The sequence below is a fragment of the Schistocerca piceifrons genome, chromosome 3 (genome assembly GCF_021461385.2).
Source record: "Schistocerca piceifrons isolate TAMUIC-IGC-003096 chromosome 3, iqSchPice1.1, whole genome shotgun sequence".
Lineage (NCBI taxonomy): Eukaryota > Metazoa > Arthropoda > Insecta > Orthoptera > Acrididae > Schistocerca > Schistocerca piceifrons.
Window position 1 is genome coordinate 299,442,699 of NC_060140.1, and position 14,978 is coordinate 299,457,676.

The window sequence follows — 14,978 nt, forward strand, 5'->3', positions numbered from 1 at the left end:
GATAAAGTTCTGATCAAACTTCATGATCTCTACGCAATCCCCAGACACTTTCTTCGGATTATTGACGGTTTGCTCACCGACTACCGCATCATGATAAAAGTTGAGGGTTGACGGTCCAGTGTGAAACTTCTTAGAGCCCGCATACATCAAGGACCGGCCTTGTCACCAGCACATTTTGTAATAAACGTCAACGACCTGCCACTGCTCTCTGAAGTGCTGCTGGCCCAGTTCGCGGACGATTCGGCACTGCTCACCAGTAGCCGGTGATGTTCACACGGCGCCATCCCAACCTCCGTGATGGACACGCAATACGGAATTGCCCTGGAAAACTCAAATCCAACACCTGGCAGTGGTGATCGACACCAAGCTGCTACTCTAAGCAGAGATCCCAACAGAGAGAATCAATTTTCTCCACCTCCTTTATCCACTATCCACTACTCGCGAACACCGACCTCAATGTCACCACTAAACTGAGGCTATATCGAGCGACGATCCTCCCACCACTACTCTACGGATGCTCCACGTGGACAACGATCTGCAATTCTAACCTAAAGCCTCTTCATGCAGTTCAAAATCGTTCCCTCCGTCTGATCTTGGTGGCCCCGAGGTGGGCGAGAGTCAGGAACTCAGCATGTCTACCATCAGGGAAAACAGTCATCTCAACGAGGAAACTTCTAGGTAAGATCGACCTCTTCCGACCCGCGACACGTCACGATAACACCAACACGGTTGCAGCCTCACAGCGGCACAGGGTACGTGTACCCCCTCTCAGTACTGTATATGCTTCCCCACCAAGGGAATAAATGACCAGGTACACCTCAGAACGTCCCAAGAACCAACCATGATCTTGCTAAAGCGGAAGTAAAAAGAGAATCACCTCAACACCTCACATCCCAGAAGTTCAGCCATTACAAATGGTAGAACTTCGGCAGCACAACTAAAAAGGGGGGGGGGGGCGGGGGTATTCAAGCTGATGGTACCATTCGTTTGAGTACATCAAGTCGTACCTAAGAGGAAAGCATCAGTTTTAAAGAGAAATCCTCATCTCACTTCCCTTCCCTTTATTATAAAATCAATACGTTTCCGTGACCACAGTATTTTGGGAAATACAGCTTGTGATGCTGATTTATTCTCCCATGGACAGAGACGGAAAGCTTATACTTACTGCGCCATGCTTCAACTGTTCGAGAAGGCTAGCTGCAGGAACGGCGTGACTGTTTTAGAAAGGTGTCGTTCTGTTGCACGACAACGCGTGACCTCGTAAGGACTCGGATACGCGTAATTCTGACAGGGGTTCTGTGGACTACATTGCAACACCCTCTACAGGGTGTTCCAGGAGGGATGATTAGTATTCAGGGATATCACAGTGTTCATTGGTCATTTGAAGCAAAGGAACTTGACGTAGGCATGTACTCTATTCCGAATGGTTACCAAGATAAACTATGTTTAACGGCACTTTCGTACGTTTTTCTTGAATAACTCGAAAACCGCGATCTCTGCCAAAATCCTGTATAGAACAAAATTAAACTACACTATTTTTCTCACAAAAAAACTACTATTTATTTTTTCTCTAGGACTAATAGTTGATGCGAAGAGTACGAGAGAATAATGAAAATCTCACGAGACGGCCATGTGCTGTAGCTTGAACAGATTTGACAGACCACAAATGCCCTACATCAAATTGTTTGCCTTCATTGCCTCTACACTACTTTGGTGCATTGTATATAATGACAATGTAATGAATGATACAGGTGATGATAACTAAACCTTAAAGTAAACTCCGTCCGAACAGGTCCTGGAAGGCCCAACAGTACCGACCGGCCGCCGTGTCATCCTCAGCCCATAGCAGTTACTGGATGCATGTAGTCAGCACACCGCTCTCCCTGCCGTGTATCAGTTTACGAGACCGGAGCCGCTACTTCTCAATCAAGTAGTTCCTCAGTTTGCCTGACAAGGACTGAGTGCACCCCGTTTGCCAACAGCACTCGGCAGACTGGATGGTCACCCATCCAAGTGCTAGCCCAGGTCAACAGCGCTTAACTTCGGTGATCTGACGGGAACCGATGTTACCACCGTGGCAAGGCCTTTGGCGATTACAGATAACAGTGGATATTGTCTGAGGTACCATTCGGAATAGATCACTGTCAACATGAAGTTTTGCCTTCAAATGATCGTATCATATTTCTAAATGTTGACCACCCCTCCTGACAAACCCTGTATGCATCCTAGATCTTATATAAAGAGACTGTTTCACTTTTATGTCGTAGCACTAACGAAGTAACTTGCCGTCACCACCCGATAAAAAGATGTTTAACGATGTTTAGGAAGGTGATGTTAAGGTTCTGCTATAATTGGACCTTCATTTCTCTTTATGACGGATTCGCGAGATTTGTTTACGGATGGGAAAATCGTTTCGCTAACGGTGATTACTGTGTGGCTCAGTAATATGTACTAGCGCCTTAGTAACTTTGGGTAGGTCTTTGATTTCCTGAATGAATCTGTTGTTTCGCAGAGCATCCATCTTCGTATCTTGTTATGTATCAAAATGGAGGTGTGGCTTGTGTTCCGTTAGGAGATGGATCACTGATCAAAATCAGTAAATCATTTGAAACTTTTTTGTAACTCTGATATTTGAGTGGAGCTGATAGATTTGCTTCCCACACACGACAAGTAACTACTGGAGAATATAGAGATAAATTCATTAGAACTGTGTCACATCTATCAACTTATATGGCATCCACTCATGTATCCATACTGAACCGTATATTGATTGAACATTTCAGCATAGTTGCAGTCACGGTGTCACGGACGAAGGAACAGGTTGTGCTGCATCTGGCAGTTAGGGAAAAAAGGCATACAGTCTTAAAACGTGAAATCTCCCCACGTAGTACCGCATGTATTCTAACTGGACATCTTACAGCTTTTCTATATCTTTTGCCTATGGCCGAGAGGTTCTAGGCTCTTCAGTCCAGAACCGCGCTGCTGGTACGGTCGCAGTTTCGAATCCTGCCTAGGGCATGGTTGTGTGTGATGTCCTTAGGTTAGTTAGGTTTAAGTAGTTCTAAGTCTAGGGGACTGATGACCTCAGATGTTAAGCCCCATAGTGCTTAGAGCCATGTGAACCATTTTGTACCTTTTGCTGCGCCAAGACCCTGTTTTCCAGTTAGGTAAACTTTCCTGTTCTAGTTGTTCTACCGATTTTTGAAAGTAAAATTCTTCATCCTATCATACACAGCGCTTAATATCAACAAAAGGCATGTGAATAGAATTAACCACTTAGACAAAATAAAAGACGTAGCACCACGAAGTAGTTATCCGAATGGAACGGAAATCGGTAGTTGTGACGTACATTTACAGACAAAGACATGACTACAATTTTAGAAAAACTGGATTGTTTATTCAAGAGAAAGAGATTCACAAATTTTGTAAGGCAATAACGCGTTGGTCCACCACTGTCTCTTATGGAAACAGTCAGTCGGCTTTCCATTGATTGAAATATATATGGGATGCCCTCCTGTGGGGTATCGCGGAAAATTATGTCCAACTGACTCGTCAAAATCCCGAGTTGACTGTCCATATGCTCCAAAAATTCTCAGTAAGGAGACATCTGGCGACTTTGCTGGACAAGGCAGGCTTTGGGAAGTACGAGGCCAAGCATTAGAACCTCTCGCCGTCCGCGGGCGGGCATTATTTTCCTAAAATGTAAGCCTAGGATTGCTTACCACGATGGACAACAATACGGTGTGTAGAATATTGTCGACGTATTTCTGTGCTGTAAGGATGCTGCGCACAACCAAAGCGATCCTGCTATTTTCGCTGATGATCGGGGCTGAATTCGAAGCGGTACCATTCACTGAAGACAGTTCTACTCGAGTCACGAGATTCCAGGACGACATTGACAGCTATTATTCATTTTTCAACGGACAGTGTAAAAGCACCTTACACTTTCTTACCATCATCCCGCATACTGAAAGTCGCTAGTCCGAATCACGTTCAAAAATCACAATTACAATTATATCTAAGAACTCTGAAGGTCATGAAGAGGTGCGCAGAAGATACAAGTAAGTTATGTGCCTGAAGGTTGCATTATATTCCATTAACGTCGACGAAGTTAACATACTATATAATTAAAAATAAACTTATAGTACTGGATAGCTATTTAAACATTAGTAACAGTGAGCAGTAGATTTATCCCAAAGTAAATTTTTCTTAGAGTATTTGCAGAAAGTACTGTTATCACTTTAGTTGCTGGAGGGAGACCACTTGTAATACGAATACACACATACGAAATTATAATAACTGCCTGAATAATTTCAACCAGCTTTCTTTAAAGATGCAAAATAGATATTCTTTAACATTTGTGCAGCACGCTACATTAAAAGCTATGGCTTGCAAACGGTTTTCATTTAAAGAAACTTTGTAAGTGAGGTGGCACTATTTTGGAAATTTGTGGTCCTAACTGCTGGAACTATCTGTCCCAAGGCTTATACAGTACTTAAACTAAGCTACGCAAAGGACAACACACTCACCCATGTCCGAGGGAGGACTCTAACCTCCGACAGGGGGGAGCCGCGCGAACCGTGGCAAGGTGTCGTCCTGCCAATTTAGAGACAAAATGGAAAAAAAAGGTGACAGAGTGATCCATTGTTTCATAGAGTGAAATGTAATTGCTAGGTGGTCGCGAACGACGGAATAGTGAAAGGATTGTTACACCCAATTTTTATTTGTTCTCAGCTGTCTTATGCCCTGCATAAGCCCTGGAGCGAGTAAGTCAATGAAGTGTCGCAACTGTACACTGGACGATGTAAGTCCCTTGGCGCGGTGCAGATTTCAGTGTATAGCCACGTCAACTGACATCGGCTCGGGTCGGTAAACACAGGGGGCAGCTCGCCAGGACAGCGGTGGGGGTGGCCGACAGGGAGAAGGGGGAGGGAGTCTATTGATCTACGAATGGCGAGTCACCGCGCGCACGCCGCGCACCTCCATTAATCGGATTGCCGAGCGGAGAAAGACGTGCCGCCGGCCACGGCTGGCTGCTCTATGCCAACTCTCCAGGCAGTCAGCGAGGGAGGCACCGGTCCTCATACAGGGGAGTAAAGACACGATGTGCTTCACATACAGCTACTAGGATAATTATTGATGAAACATACATAAGATGTTGTACACGTATCTATCTGTAAGGTGTAATGAAACTGAGCCAATGAGATATTAGGAATCCTACGATACAATTGGGTATCGATATCTTCGTTTACATAAAGAAAAGTCTGAAATTATCGAAAACTGTATCCATAACAATCAGCCATTTCATACCAAATATTTGTATTCCAACCATTTAAAAAAAGTTTGAAGTTTAACATAAAATTTTGTAAATTCTATTATTTACCCCTTAACTACACTTTCATTTATACTGTTGTTAGTAACTACATGGGGTAGTTTTAGACACCCCCCTCCAAACAAATAAGTCTGACACTTATTGACTTCTATATTCCTCTGAAATGTTGATAGAGAAGCAATACAAGAAAGACTTTTATTTATGAAAAATCAATTTTTATTAAAAAGGAAAACATGATCTTGTCAACAATTAAGCCTCTTACATTAATATTGGCCTCTTACCTTAACATTAGCCTCTTAAATCCTGTTTCTGGAATTAACTTAAAAAATAAAATAAATTCTTTTCACCAATTTTCAGGAAAATGTTTCGAGATCAAATAATAGTCAATTAATAAAACTATAAAAAAAGACTTTCGTTAAAAATGCCAGTAGGAACACTAACGATTGAACTAAGCACTTATTCATTCGTTTATAGTCAATACATGCGTTTTTGTCAATATAATGCATTTTGCGCACGTATTTTTGACACTGAGAACATGTGTGATAGTTTTTCGGTCTTTAAGAACTGGACATATGTGACGTCACGACACCTATGAGATTTTTTTTTTTTTTTTTTTTTTTTTTTCTTGAGACTCAGTCCCGCTTGGACTTGCACAGCACATCCTTCGACCTCGCTGTCATTTTCAAAATTTTTGTCCGCTGCACTCTGCAAATCCCTTGAAAAATTTCTGTAATTCAGTTTCCTCTCTTTGCTACCTGCTTTGATGAGTGATATACCGATTTGTTTTATAAAATGTCGATGCGTCACCTTGCTATTCCTGTTTATAACGGTTTCCCAGATTATCTTACTGTTTCTTGGATTTCTTCGCCAACGTTCTCTTCATATGCCTCTTCATCCTCTGTTTCACTCTCAGTTTAACGATCAGGCAGGATGCGGACGTCATCATGCGTCCAAAGAACACAACGAAGCGAACACCAAGACCCTGAGTTAGTCAATATTTCGTGTTTTCGTATTTGACTATGCCCTACGGTGCAATTCACTTCAAACTACTGACTGACGTTCGGTCTTAAGAAAAGTCACTGAATATGCAGCACTGAAGAGGCACATTATACGGGAATGTCAAAGGACTTGAAAGATCAGTTGGAGAGAATAGATAGTGTCTTCAGGAGGGAAGATATTGTGAATATCTATGGAAATAACGCAAGGACTATGAAATGTAGTCGAACTAAATGAGGCGATTGGAAGGAGTGACAGGGTGTTTCATGTCTCCTATTACGGGCTTTTAAGTATTTTTTATTTAAGTTTTTATGTTTGCATTTATTGGCTTTCTGAACTTGCCCATTCAGCCATCTCAACTCAAGAAACATTATGTTACAATTTGTTTTGAAAATGCATGGTAGACATTATATTAAGTCGTAACAGGGTACGAAGTTGATAAAAATCCTACTGGTAACACGATAAGAAATGATAAATCGCCGTTTGTACCCATTTGGGATTTTCCCAATACAGTCCATATTGATAACTACATATTTAAATTAGCAGCAAATTGTTGTTTGTATGTACTGTCGGGTTGTTTGAAAAGCTGAGGATAGAGAACTGAGCATTTTTCCAGGTCTGTCAGTACCGTCTAGACAGAACAGGAGAGCAGTTTAGAAGTACCAGAGTTGTGAGTTACAGCTACACGTATATGTACACCTGTATTCAGACTCGTACGTATAGTAGTTGCCTAGTGGCATACACTCAGAGGCTGGGCGTTCAATATTTTGCAGAGTAGCACATAGGAATGTAGTCTGTTAATCGGGCTTTTGGTCTTCCCATTGCATTCTAAGTACCGAGAGCAGTAGATTAGCAGCGCAGGGAACTGTATCTTAATGTTGGCACTGTTGACGATCCTGTGCGCTGGATGCTAACAAGGTTCGGAGGCTGCTGGGAAACTGAGTACCAAGTGCTCGAAGATTACTTGCAAGGGAGTTTATGTGATACGTGTTCTGATGACGCTGTAGAAATATATGGTTTGGATCTGCTCTCTCTTCGTGAGCACATACAGAAGTGGCGCTTAGGTTGAGCCGATAGAGATGTTCGTTAAACTTTTAATGATCAAATTTCAGCCATGGACAGCTATGGACACAGAGTACTGTTGAAAACAGCGTGCTGACACAGAACGCTACGTAGTGGGCGGATAGTGCGTGACACGATAACATTTACACTTCACACGGTCGAAATACTGTCACACAACTCAAGCAGCTCTTTCAGCATTCACATACACTGGTGTTCAGCACAGCTCATGTTGTAGGTGTCGGATTAAGAAACCTCTTTGACAATATGGTCCAGATTGGATGCTGCAACTAGCAAGTGCGGCAAGATCACAGTAGGTGGCAGGGTGCAGACCTGCTTCCTTGTGCGGCCTGTTGGTCTAGGGGTATGATTCCTGCTTTGGGTGCAGGATGTCCCGGGTTCAAATCCCGGACAGGCCCAACTTTTCACTTTCGCGACAACCAAGCACTACGATAAACTTGCGAGTCTCTGAAAGTAAGCCATGCAACAGGACAAACTTCATGTCGGGCCACCGGCCCATGAGACTGGCAAGTGCGTCTTTTGGAAAGCAATCTACGTGGCAGGATTAAGCCGTCTTCGCTTACTTCTATCTATACGTAAAGACTGGCACGTACAACGATTCTATTCGTTTCCCAGGATCTAGTACATTGCATGCACGTTTGTTAAATGCATGCGCATGCAGCACCCATAACGGAGAGATGTCTTTCCTGCTGGGAGAAATAGCTGAGGTCGTCTTCTCGCAGTTGAACACCTTACGTCCCGTTATTAATCCTAGCAGCAAAAGCATAAGCATTTGGAGCGTTCCCCATTCACGTGGGAACTGCTATTAACAATGCTATTAACAAGCTGTTGTGAAGCGCCTTGACGTGCGTGTCTTCCCAGACCATGGTATCACTGGAATTGTGGCATTAAATAGTGCGTAGTGACCTCCTTTAATTTTACATTCAGTTCTCTTGCTAGAGGAGGGATTTATTATATTTAATAGCTCTATGAAGAGACGCTGTCTTTGTTAGGGCATCTACTTGTTCATTTCCAGGTATTAAAGAGTGCCAATTCATCCGTGCCATCATGATTTTGCGAAATTTCCTCTGCACACGACACACAACATCGACAATTGCAGCAACTATGTGGCTGGTACAGCTGGTATTGTTTCTAATCATCTGTAGCTTCTAGGTGTTGCAGAATGGATTAAGTAGATAAAGTCTTGATGAGCAACCCAAGTCCTCAATTTTACCATGTGGGTACAAAATAAGTTTAAACATCGTATCACTTTCAAATCTCCAGCTTCATAGTATGGTACGAAACGCGTGCCGGAAACGTCAGACCATTACATACTATTTTCTTCCTCCCGCAACAGAACCTGCGAGACGCTGATAAGTCCGCAACTAGAAAGGTCGACTGTAGTGTTCTATGGATTAGCGCCAGGGTTTCTGGACCGTCTGTATGAAAGCATGAATCGCGGATACAGCAGAACCAGAGGATCGCCACGTGGAAGAGCTCCTGTGGAAAACACTGGTCTGAGGTCATCGTCTGCGCTGTACGCTTGCCGTGAAGAGGAGTTGAAAGTAATTAAATATTCAGTATTATTTTACATCCAAATGGTAAATTTCCTAACTAGACTTCCTTATAAAAACTTTACTGACTACAAACACCAGAAGCTTGTAATAAGAATTGTCAAATACCTTGTACATCAGGAAATGAGACACTAAAAGCAGATGGTTCAAATGACTCTGAGCACTACGGGACTTAACTTCTGAGGTCATCAGTCCCCTAGAACTTAGAACTACTTAAACCTAACCAACCTAAGGACATCACACACATCCATGTCCGAGGCAGCATTCTAACCTGCGACCGTAGCGGTAGCGCGGTTCCAGACTGTAGCACCTAGAACCGCTCGGTCACCCCGGCCGACCTAAAACCAGAAGCTCAGCTATGTTTCTAGGGCAGCAAAAGTAAGTCATACTGGCCGAAGAAAAGAAGATGTAAAATAATGGCTCGTAGTTGCAAGAAACACTTTCCCGAAAGTGATAAATATGTTAATCTCCGATACAAAAAGAAGTGTTACGAAGATTTTTTCCTTAGGTAACTGTCTGGAGTGTAACCTTCTACAGAAATGAAATCTGGACGAGAAGCAAATCAAAAAAAGAATGGTAGATTTTGAAATTTGTTGCTACGGAAGATTATATGGGTACTGTACTTTACTTTTTCGTGTCCGGAAACGTCATAGTCTTTCAGCTCAGTGTTGGGTCATGATCAGGGCATCTTTCTTACCCAGCCACAAACCGTCGAGGCTGCATCTGTAGGAACACTTTGGACTGTCCAGGAAGTGTTCCATGTCCTGCACAGCACCCCAATAACACTTGCCGCTCATCTCCAAGTTACGATAACGCCTCCTGATCACGTTTGCTTTACTGGGGCCACCCTTGTTCTTAAGCGATTCTGTGTCCTCCATGTTTCCCAGTTTGTTGTGGAGCAGCCAGATACTACCTGTGCTGTTGGACAATAGCGTGGTGGTTTTCAATGGGCACGTATAAGAATTTTTTACTGGATCTCAGTTGTCCAGGCTCGCACTCAATGCCAAACAGAGGATGTCGATCATCTATGGCTGGTCTGAGCCTCTCCGTAAATTCGCGAGTTGTTGCTTGGAAGTTTGTACTTGTAAAACCAGCAGCTCTGTGAAGCTTTGGTAGGGGCGTGGACTTCGTACACCCTGTTGTGTCGTGTCTCGACACGTTTCGTTAAGGCTTATGACTACCTTCTTCGTGATTGCTGATTTGGTCCATACTGAGCAGGCATATTCCACTGTAGAGGAGCATTGTGTTTGGGCTGTGGCTCACAGGAGAGTAGGTTTTTATCCCCATTTGGTGTTCATGAGTTCCACAAAATATTATTTTGCAGGCCACTTTCTGACGGATCTTTTCACAACCACTGTGAAAAGATCCGTCAGAAAGTACATCAGGAGCCCATCCAACGTTAAACCAGATGGACTGGCTTACTTGTGTGTTCCAGTGTGGTATTATTCCAGGAAACATTGAGCTTTCTCTTTGTTTGCCGAGATTGACGGTGGAAAGCGCTTACTTGAGTCTTCAAAGCATTTGGTTTAAGGGAGTTATTTTTATAGTATTCTGACAAGACTCTGAGTGCTTTCTCCAGCTTGCACTCTATCTCCTCGAAAGTCCTCTCCTGAGAAGTGACTGCCAAGTCACCTGCATGAAGGAAATGCTTAGTATGATCAGGTTTTGGCTGGTCGTTAGTGTATATGTTAAAAAGGGAGGGGACATTCTTTACACCGAGAATGACGTAAAATTGTCTACTTTGTAAGAGAGACTCAATGATCTTGACAAAATGGTAAACTATCACTTCGCTAAATTGTGGAACAGCAATGTATGGTTGATCAGGCGACTTACAAAGAGTTACTGATTTAAAATCTAACAGCGTCGTATGATATGATTGGCTGGGAGAACCGGAGGGGCAGCTTCAACGGTTTGATTGGAAAAGTTGGCGCACACCGACACCTTGTCTTCGCGGAGTGTGATAGTCGTGTGTTAACTGTATGTGATACGTGTAAGTCTTGCCTTCACTAAACAGATACAACATCCACTGTGTCTGTACTGTCGCAGCTTCTAACATGACTATGTACAGAGTTTTATGACCTTACCACCATTTACACAAAAGCTCTGTTTTCAGCAGTCTCTCTTAAATGACTTTCTCCACCCACTTTCTGCCAACTGGCCGCCTTTGCAATGGACTGCTGCATGGCAAAGATAAAATGTTTGGCGAACCAGTGCCCATCCGTCCAATTATAAGCGGAAGGTGGAGAGGGCTTCAGCCAAAAGTTCTTCTGCACTGAGCGCTGCTTCCCAGAATCACTCACACAGGCAGATCGCTGCACTCAGCATTTATGGCCCCCAGTTCATCTCTCTCCCTGTTCTGCACTGCCTCCACTATGGCCACTTGGGTACAAGTTCCCTAACAGTTACACATGTCGTCATAAGAACGTTCTGCCCATACTTTCCCGATATAAAAAGCCATAAACCACATATACCAAATGTAGTACTGGGGCACACTGAGATCATGACCTACAATATAGTTGTTAATTTGATTGACAGTGCTGTTAAAGTGAGAGTTTGTACCAAAGCAGTCTTCGAGCAAAAGATGACGACAACTGCTATTTCTTCATAAATATTACGTTGTACATTTCCATTTGTTAGCACCCATCTCCAAAACTCCTGTCTTCATAAACTAATCTAACTCATGGATATTTGTGCTTTATTCTCATCACAGTTATTTGTGGCACCATACCTGGACAGTGACAGATGCAGAAAAACCTCAAGGACGGGGCGCTGAAAATATCTTCCACTACTATTAATTTTACTGTAATAAAAAATAATCGAATCACACGCAAAGTTTAAGAAAGTTTTATTAAAACTGATTATACACATATACAAAACAATGCCATCTCATGATATAAAAAAGATACAATTGTGGTTCTCTTCCTTAAATCATGAATTCTGCGCGCCTATTCTTCCTGGCAAATTGGCTGATTACATCGTTAATCGAACAATTAATGTCAGGGTGAGTGTTCAACAGAGCTAAGCCATTAAGTCGATCCTCCATCACTGTCAACCTCAGCCGTGTCTTTGTACGCCTCTGCCCCTAGATAGTAGACTTCCCGTTTTCGATCAGCCAAAAATCTTGTTTTTATTTGATTTGAAGATAGGATTATATTCAGTTGATGGCTTTATTTCTGTAGTGAAACTTGCTTCTCTGACCTACGGATGCATCAAGTTTATGAATAAACATGTCACGATATTACAACATTTTGGCTGTAGAAGAAAAAGGAACGTTATAGTTTCACGTTCTGTTGACGACTAAGTCTTGGGACATGAGCACAAGGCCACAGAGAGTAAGGACAAGAAAAGGAAACAACCGTCTTCTTTCTAAAGGAATCATCTCAATACTTGCCTTAAGTGATTTAGGAAACCCAGGTGACCAGCAAATTGACAGCCTCCTGAATTCATTTGGATAATTTGTTATAACGAATAACTGTTATAAATAACTTGAAACATCAGGTGCTTAAATTAAAGGAATATCAAACAAAGAAAGGGTTAATTGGACATTTTGGTTGCTGTAAGGTGGTAACGTATACAGAGTGCCTTTACGGTGTGAACAGATACAATACCCGCAGAAATTGCAAATAATGTGGAGACAAAATTCCTGTTCTAATTTTTTGCTTATTCAACGGCTTCGTCGATTATTAACTTTAAAGGTTTTATGGGAACGACCCTCGGAAAATACCTGTGGTGGGAACTGGTCGGCACGATCGATTGTCACAAAAGGTAGGCGTGTGAGATGCTTCCCAGTTTCTACTGACAATACACGGCGCCTATATTCTAGAAAAAGTACTCCGCATATGTTAGGCAACATTCGGCGAATATGGCTGTTAGCCAGGCCTTGTGTAAATATAGCGCTTTCAAATTTACGGTCCTCTTTCAATTAGTTCACGACTGAAACTTTTCACGCACTAAAATACAGGGAGCGAAAGGCTATTTACAATTTGTACAGAAACCAGATGGCAGTTATAAGAGTCGAGGGACATGAAAGGGAAGCAGCGGTTGGGAAGGGAGTGAGACAGGGTTGTAGTCTCTCCCCGATGTTATTCAATCTGTATATTGAGCAAGCAGTGAAGGAAACAAAAGAAAAATTCGGAGTAGGTATTAAAATCCATCGAGATGAAATAAAAACTTTGAGGTTCGCCGATGACATTGTAATTCTGTCAGACACAGCAAAGGACCTGGAAGAGCAGTTGAACGGAATGGATATTGTCTTCAAAGTGGGATATGAGATGAACATGAACAAAAGCTAAACGAGGATGAATGTAGTCGAATTGAATCGGGTAATGCTGCCGGAATTAGATTAGGAAATGAGGCACTTAAAGTAGTAAAGGAGTTTTGCTATTTGGGGAGCAAAATAACTGATAATGGTCGAAGTAGAGAGGATATAAAATGTAGACTGGCAATGGGATGCAAAGAGTTTCTGAAGAAGAGAAATTTGTTAACATCGAGTTTAGATTTAAATGTCAGGAATTCGTTTCTGAAAGTATTTGTATGCAATGTAACTATGTATGGAAGTGAAACGTGGACGATAAATAGTTTAGACAAGAAGAGAATAGAAACTTTCAAAATCTGGTGCTACAGAAGAATGCTGAAGATTGGATGGGTGGATCACACACTTAATGAGGTGGTATTGAATAGGAGTGGCGAGAAGAGAAATTTGTGGCACAACTTGACTAGAAGAAGGGAACGGTTGTTAGGGCATTTTCTGAGGCATCAAGAGATCCCCAGTTTAGTATTGGAGGGCAGCGTGGAGGATAAAAATCGTAGAGGGAGACCAAGGGATGAGTACACTAAACAGATTCAGAAGGATGTAGGTTGCAGTAGGTACTGGAAGATGAAGAAGCTTGCACAGGATAGAGTAGCATGGAGAGCTGCATCAAACCAGTCTCTGGACTGAAGGCCACGTTTTGCTTTTGTTGATGTGCATCTTATATCCTCCGTTCAAGAAACTACCCATTCCGTTCAACTTCTCTTCCAGGTTCTTTGCTGTCTCTGACGGAATTACAATGTCATCGGAAAATTCAAGGCTTTTATTTCTTCTCCACGGATATTAATTCCTAATCCCAATTTTTCTTTTGTTTCCTTTACTGCTTGCTCAATATACAGATTGAATAACATTGGGGACATGCTACAACCCTCTCTCACTCCCTTCTCAACCACTGCTTCCCTTTCATGCTCCTGGTTTCTGTACAAACTGTAAATAGCTTATCGCTCCCTGTATTTGACCCCTGCCATCTTCCGAATTTGAAAGTGTGTATTCCAGTCAACATTGCCAAAAGCTTTCTCCAAGTCTACAAATTATAGAAACGTAGGTTTGCCTTTCCTTAGTCTATGTTCTAAGGTAAGTTGTAGGGTCAGTATTGCCTCACGTGTCCCACCATTTCTACGGAATTCAAACTGATCCTCCCCGAGGTCGGCTTATACCAGTTTTTCCATTCATCTGTAAAGATTTCGCGTTAGTATTTTGCAGCCATGACTTAATAAACCGATAGTTCGGTAATTTTCACATCTGTAAACACCTGTTTTCGTTGGATTTGGAATTATTCAAAAGGGTTCAAATGGCTCTGAGCACTATGGGACTTAACAGCTGTGGTCATCAGTCCCCTAGAACTTAGAACTACTTAAACCTAACTAACCTAAGGAAATCACACACATCCATGCCCGAGGCAGGATTCGAACCTGCGACCGTAGCAGTCGCACGGTTCCGGACTGCGCGCCGAGAACCGCGAGACCACCGCGGCCGGCATTTGGAATTATTATATTCTTCTTGAAGTCTGAGGGTATTTCAGCTGTCTCATACATCTTGCTCACTAAGTGGTAGAGTTTTGTCAGGGCTGGCTCTCCCAAGGCTACCAGTAGTTCTAATGGAATGTTGTCTAGTCCCGTGACCAACACTAGGAACAGCCTGTGAAAACGCGTGGAGGACACCAACTCTCGTGTCACACACTACTCCATTCAAGGTAGAAATAATGCAC

General features: G+C 42.6%; 1 non-coding gene across 1 annotated transcript; it reads left to right on the plus strand.

The window, feature by feature from the left end:
* Nucleotides 1–7,734: 7,734 nt before the first annotated feature.
* Trnap-ugg lies at nt 7,735–7,806 on the plus strand. The gene has a single exon. It is a non-coding gene; the product is annotated as a tRNA-Pro (tRNA).
* Nucleotides 7,807–14,978: the final 7,172 nt, after the last annotated feature.